Below are 7,357 nucleotides of genomic sequence, written 5' to 3'. Positions count from 1 at the left end.
CGTTAAGGTGGTAAGGTCCAGTGGGTCCACATATCCAACGTGACAGTAAGCTCAGGCCATAGACCCCGCTGGTCAATCCAAGACCATGCATGATGACATCACAAGAGATGCAGACGGATATGCTAGACCTCTGGTCTCGACAGGACTAACTCCTCCAGGCAATGAACATTATTGCACATCGGCTGGATGTGCAAGCTGCCGTTCATCCTACTATACCTCCTGGCAGTACAGACCCTCCGACTACACCTCCTGGCAGTGCTGATCCCCGATTTTCTTTGCCACTACATCACCGCTATGATGGAGACGCGAAGACCTGCCGTGGATATTTTAAACAGTGCCAGATCCACTTTAGCCTGTATGCAAGGGCATTTTCGACTGACGGCGCAATGGTCGCTTTCATCGTCTCTCTCCTCACTGGCAGAGCCCTTGCAAGGGCAAACCCTATCTGTGAGAGACAAGGACCAGAGACCCGTGACTTCCCGGGGTTCCTACGTGCATTGTGTTTGCGGAGCCTGGATGAGTCTCGTCTGCAGCCGCCTCCTTGATGAACCTATGCCAGGGAGACATTTCCGTGGGCGAGTACCCCATCCACTTCCGCACCCTGGCGGGAGAATTGTTGTGGAACAATGAGGCCCTGGTGGCTACATTCTGGCAGGTACTGTCTCCTAAAATTAAGGACAAGCTTGCTGCCTGAGATCTGCCATCTACCCTTGATGACCTCATCCTTCTGGCTTGATATAAGGATCCGAGAACGGTTCCAAGAGGCTCATCAGGAGGGAAGACTCGCTAGCCCTGTTCTTACTTTGCTGCAACCCCTGCTGTCCTCAGATGAAGATTCTCCAAAGGAGTGGTTGAGGATGGACCAGTTTAAGATGTCTACCCGGGAGAGACAACGCAGATGCACCTCGGGACTCTGTCTATATTACGGCCTCGGAGGCCATTTTGTGCGTCTGTGCCCCCGAAAGCCCCAGAGCCTAGCATTGGTGGGAGAGAAAACCCTGGGGGAAGAAGGACTTTTGTCTAAATTGTCCATTCCTGTGATCATAGTGTCCAGCGAAAAAACACACCGGGTCTCTGCTTATCTGGACTCTGGATCCACTGCTAATTTCATTCAAAGAGACCTTGTGGATCTTCTCCAGTTGCCCACAACCCTTCTGGAGAGGCCTTTGATGGTTGCATCGGTGAATGCACTACCTCTGCCAGACCCGGTTGTAGCTGTGACCAAGCCACTGAGTCTCCAAGTGGGAGCCCTCCATTCCGAGCTCCTCTCATTCCTTATCCAGGCTAAAGCCGTCAACCCTGTGCTTCTGAGTCTGCCCTGGCTCCGACTACATGCCCCAGTCCTGGAATTCTGGAGAGGCTCTCCAGTGGGGTCCCGAGTGTCTCAACCGCTGCCTGGTACAGATTCATCTGGCCCAGCTTCCTCTGCCTCAGTCCTTGGCAGGATTGCCTTGACATTATTCCCCTTTCTCGGATGTCTTCAGTAAGAAGGAGGCGGAGATGTTTCCCCCACACCGGACATATGACTGTCTTATCGAGCTGATTCCTGGTGCATCTATTCCCCGTGGTAGGGTATATCCTCTCTCCTTGCCTGAGACTCAGTCCATGTCCGCCTATCTTAAGGAGAACTTAGAGAGGGGCTTCATACGGAAGTCTTCTTCCCCGGCAGGAGCCGGGTTCTTCTTTGTCAAGAAAAAGGATGGTTGCATCAACTACTGGGGCCTCAACCAGATCACGGTAAAAAATTGATATCCGTTGCCATTGATTTCTGAACTGTTTGAACGTATACGAGGAGCCAAGATTTTTTCGAAGCTAGACCTGCGTGGGGCTTACAACCTAATCCGGATTCGCCGGGGTGACGAATGGAAGACGGCATTTAACACCGTGACGGACACTATGAATATCTAGTAATGCCCTTCAGCCTGTGTAATGCTCCTGCGGTCTTCCAAGAGTTTGTTAATTACATCTTCCGTGACCTCATCTATGTTTGTGTTGTGGTCTATCTTGGTGACATCTTGATTTTTTCTCCAGATCCTATGACTCATCAGAGACATGTCCGTCAAGTTTTGCTGCGGTTAAGGGAGAATCGCATGTGCGCCAAGTGGGAGAAGTGCGTGTTTGAGAAAAATGCTCTACCCTTCCTGAGCTACATCATCTCAGATCGGGGCCTCAAGATGGATCCTGAGAAGTTAAAGGCTGTCCTGGAATGGCCACGCCCTCAAGGCTTGAGGTCAATACAGTGCTTCCTGGGATTTGCTAATTTCTACAGACAGTTCATTCCAAACTTCTCCTCACTGACATCCTATCTCTACCCTCACCAAGAAGGGCATGAACACCAAGGTGTGGACTCCTGACGCGGAATCCGCATTTAATAGCCTGAAAAGTGCCTTCACGTCAGCCTGTATCCTCCATCATCCAGATGTGTCTCAACAGTTCTCGTTGGAGGTGGATGCCTCCTCTGTCGGTGCTGGTGCACTCCTGTTCCAGAGAAGTTCCAAGGGCAAGACTATGATATGTGGCTATTACTCTAGACTCTTCTCTTCCGCAAAATGCAACTACTCGATTGGGGATCGGGAGTTACTGGCCATCAAATTGGCTCTGCAGGAGTGGAGACATCTACTAGAGGGCGCAGTTCATCCCATCTTGATATTCACGGACCACAAGAACCTCACCTATCTCCAAACGGCCCAATGACTGAATCCCCGTCATGCCAGGTGGTCGCTGTTCTTTGCCCAGTTCCAGTTTGAGCTCCACTACCGTCCGGCCGACAAGAATGTGAGGGACGATGCCTTGTCCAGGTAATTCGAGACAGAGGACACTATGGAGTCCCCACAGAATATCATTGATCCATCCTTCATCATCCCTGTCAACCCTCTGCAAGTTAGAGACATTCTCCTGGGGAGGACTTTTGTGCGTCTGGCAAACAGAACAAGAATCCTCCGCTGGTGACACAGTTCCAAACTGGCAGGTCACGCAGGTGCACGTAAGACCCGAGACCTGATTGCTCATCAGTTCTGGTGGCCCACGCTGCCCAAAGACATCATGGACTTTGTCTCCTCCTAAATTTGTGCACTCCAAATCGGATGGCCTGCTCCAGCCGCTGCCTGTGCCCGATGCCCCCTGGCAACTTATTATGGACTTTGTCATGGACCTGCCTCCCTCTGCTGGATGCAGTACGGTCTGGGTGGTGCTGGACCGATTCTCCAAGAGGGCTCATTTTGTTCCACTGACCGGCCTACCTTTTTCTTCCTGACTGGCCAATCTCTTCATCCAACGCATCTTCCGTATGCACGGCTAGTCTCTGCATATTGTGTGGATCGGGCCACATTAATGTTCTGGAGAGCCCTCTGCGGACTCCTTGGTGTGAAGTTGGACTTTTCGAGAGAATAAATCAGATTATGGAGAACTATCTACGACACTTTATCTCCAGGCAGCATGATGACTGGGTGCATCTGCTTCCTTGGGCTGAGTTCTCCTACAACAACCACACTAGTGAGACCACCGCCTCCAGCCCATTCTTCATTGTGTATGGCCAACACCCACGAATAACTCTCCCTGTTTCCACAAGAAGACGAGAGCCTCCCCATTTTTTTCCAGGCACTAAGGTCTGGCTGTCTTCTAAGAATATCTGGCTGAGGGTGCCATCGTACAAGTTTGCTCCCAGGTTCCTCGGACCCTTCAAGATTTTGCAACAAATCAACCCTGTCTCCTACAAGCTTCGGCTGCCTCCTACCCTCAAGATCCCCGACTCCTTCCATGTCTCCCTTCTGAAACCTGTGGTCCTGAACCGCTACTCCAAGATTCCTAGTCCTGCAGTGACTCCCAGCCGTTCATCAGATACTTTTGAGTTTAAGGAGATCCTGGACACCAAGAAAGTGCGTGGAAGAACCTTTAATTTGGAGGATTGGAGGGGGTTTGGCCCTGAAGAGAGATCCTGGGAGCCAGAGGAGTACCTCAATGCTCCTACCCTTCTGAAGAAGCTTCTCTCTCGCTCTGGCCCCAAGAGGAGGGGGCGTAAGAGCGGGGATACTGTCATGCCCATGGCCGCAGCCATGGGTATGTGAGCGCTGGCCCCCATCTCCTCCTCAGGAGACGCCAGCGCTCACTTCCGCTTTTCTTGGCCTGGGTCCCGTAGGGTGCACGCGCACGCTCGTGTCCGCTCTTAAAGGGCCAGCGTGCACACCTGAGTTGAAGTGCCAAATTAGCCCATGAGCACCTTGGACTATAAGAGGGGCCCAGCCCCTTCCTGCCTTGCCTGTGCTTTGTTGTCATTACCCTAGTTTGTCTCTGCACATGGTTTCTTAGTGTCTTCCAGTTCCCAGTGTTTCCCGTATCTGCTACCTGTAACCTGTATCCCGTGCTATCCTGGTCAATTGAGTCTATATATATATATACCTTTTTAATGGCAATGATTAAAAGTTAATTTTGAAGTATATACCTTTGCTGATCTGGTTATATGGATTTTTGAGGTAACTGTCAACAAACAAATTCATCTGGTACATAGCATATTGACATGGCATCTACTTAAATCTCTGAATTACCAACATAATTTACTTATTTATTCTGATTTTAGTGTTTTATTCGTTTCTGAAAATTAACATAAGATAAATTGCAATCTATTTTTCATTTTGGCAGGGATTTTTATAAATAGAGAGACCCAGGTGTCACTATGTTTGGTTAAGTCCCAGTAGGGTGAGAAGCCCGGGACAAGATAGACAATTCATGAAACATTCGCCCAAAAAAATTTGCTTTTCTTATTTTCCACATCCATTAAGAGAAAAAAGAAAACGTACACAAGACAAATTGTAATTGCTTTATAAATAAGCTGAAAATTACATATTGTTATGATCCTTTAGCAATCTATAGAGGAAAAAGTTAACCGCTGTTAGCAAATGCAATATTTTGCAAGCAATATTTTAAAACTTAGAGAAGGGATGTTACATTTTATTGAAATTAAGTATGTTTAGAACATTTTGTTGATCATATGTGTTTACCGGCTAACTTATGCTTCTGTTAGATAATGTGGACAAAACATATGCTTCTATTGGAATAAGTTAAATGTACTTACTGATAATTTATCTATATATTATTCTTGGCAGTGACTGTATGGAAGGATTTGACGCAGCTGACTATTTATCATTGATTTCAAGAAGAACAGACTTCCAAAAGATCATAAATAAATTTGTTACTTTGCCAAGAAAGGTAACTAAAATGTTGCAAGCTCTTTCATAAATCACCATGAAGTATCAAGAGTTGTTGATATACATGCAGTAGCTTGGAGCACAGCAGAGGGAGGAATAGTAAGAAAACTATATCAGACATTAAGTGTTCTGGAAAAAAAATTATGCCACGCAAACTGACAAGTTATTATTTTTTTCCTACAGACAGGAACTTTCAAAGAATAATGCTGTCACAACTACATATAGTAAGTTTAGGCTAGGTTAAGACTATGTGTACAATGAACATTCGGCATATACACTTGGAAAATCTCCTAGGGTATACATTTTTTTTATGAAAGTCAATGGCAGGCATGATCAAATGGTCCCAATGTACTTAATCTTAAAACTTGGTGTGAACCTAACCTAACATCCAATTTTTTTTATTTGACCTGGTAAATTTGTGGCTTGAAATTGTATTTATGTAAAGTTTATACTTGACTAAGGCCCCTTCACAATAAAAGCACAATGTGAATCGATGTATATTTAAAAGTATTGATGCAGGACATTAAGAAATTATAGGTTAAATTGATGACACACCTCGTGGTCAAAAATATCCTTAATTTAAACGGAAGTGAAAAGCCCTTATCAGCCTTGAAAAGGACCGCAAGAGTATGGTAAAATCCATGAACAAAGGCGGCAATATTGTGATTTTTGATCACAAGAAATATCACAAGACCTGTCTCAAACTCCTCATGAATAAGGAAAGATATATAACTCAAGTGTAGGACCCAACATCGTCAAACTAATGAATATTTTAGAGGAAGCAGAACAAAAAATCATGCTAAAACAAAATGTAAAGATTTACTTTCTCCCTCTCCACAAATGAAAACCTTCTTTGTAGTACCAAGGGTCCACAAAGGAATTTCTGGACTCAAATGCCGTCCATTATTTCAGGAGTAAATAGCCTAAACCAGAATATAGGGACCTATAGAGACAGTGTGTTAAGACCATTTGTAATCTCCTTGCCTCGTACATAACCAATATAATGGATCTACTTGCCTGGCTATGCAGTATTGATGTAGAAGCCCTTTAGAGTTCAACACCGCATGACTATGTTTTGAAGACAGTAGAAGTTTTTCTCAATCATAGGAGTATTTTTCTATAATCACACAACAGACTCCCGCGGTTTATCCACACACACAACGTGTTTCTATCCAACTCCTGATTCTACCACCATGTTAGGTACACCGCAATGGACAATCCTTGCTCCCTGTCTGCCCCTTGGCAGAGGTGCAACCAGCGTGATGCTAACCAGGTAGTGCCCTCCACCTCACCTCTTGAACCCCACCTCAAGTTGCCTGACCGGTTCTCAGGGGACCGGAAGACTTTTTTCTCCTTTCAGGAGAGTTGTAGGCTCTATTTCCGATTAAGACCCCACTCCTCAGGTTCTGAGAGCCAGCGAGTGGGTATAAATATGTCCCGGCTCCAGGACGGCCCCCAAGGATGGGCCTTCTCCTTGGCTCCTGATGCCCCTGAACTTTCCTCTGTTGACCTTTTTTTTCTGCTCTCGGGCTCATTTATGACGAGACTGACAAGACTGCCTTTGCTGAGAGTCAGCTGGTGACCTTACGTCAGGGTAAGAGACCCGTTGAGGAGTACTGTTCGGACTTTAGGAAGTGGTGTGTAGCTTCTCGATGGAATGACCCTGCCTTGAGGTGCCAGTTTAGATTGGGTCTGTCGAACGCCCTGAAAGAGCTATTAGTTAGCTATCCCTCTTCTGACTCTCTAGATCAGGTTATGGCTTTAGCGGTACGTCTTGACCATCGTCTCAGGACAGGACGACTTGAACATTTTTGTGCCTTCTCCTCTGGCCCCCCCATGATGGCTCCCGAGTTTCCGTTGTTTCATTCTTCCACGGGAATCTCGGATGAACCAATGCAACTCGGGGCCTCCTTGTCTCCCCAACAATGTAGAGAGCTCCGCAGGAAGAATGGTCTCTGCTTCTACTGTGGGGATGACAAGCATCAAGTGAACAACTGTCCAAGGTGTAAGAATAAGCAGCCGGAAAACTTCCGCGCCTATGTGACCATCGGGGATGTCGCTTGGGCGCACAGGTATTTACCGTAAATATGAAAACTAATAAGATCTTGCTCCCCTTTTGAGGGTAGGTCTGCCACCGGCAGTGCCTTCGTGGATTC

General features: G+C 46.7%; 1 long non-coding RNA gene across 1 annotated transcript; it reads left to right on the top strand.

Annotated features, from left to right (window-relative positions):
* Nucleotides 1-5,120: 5,120 nt before the first annotated feature.
* LOC142741268 (uncharacterized) lies at nucleotides 5,121-5,425 on the top strand. The gene is made up of 2 exons (XR_012881054.1): nucleotides 5,121-5,202; nucleotides 5,385-5,425. It is a non-coding gene; the product is annotated as an uncharacterized LOC142741268 (long non-coding RNA).
* The last annotated feature ends 1,932 nt before the right edge of the window (nucleotides 5,426-7,357 follow it).

This window comes from Rhinoderma darwinii, chromosome 2 (assembly GCF_050947455.1).
Source record: "Rhinoderma darwinii isolate aRhiDar2 chromosome 2, aRhiDar2.hap1, whole genome shotgun sequence".
NCBI lineage: Eukaryota > Metazoa > Chordata > Amphibia > Anura > Rhinodermatidae > Rhinoderma > Rhinoderma darwinii.
This window is presented reverse-complemented; position numbering and strand designations above follow the sequence as displayed.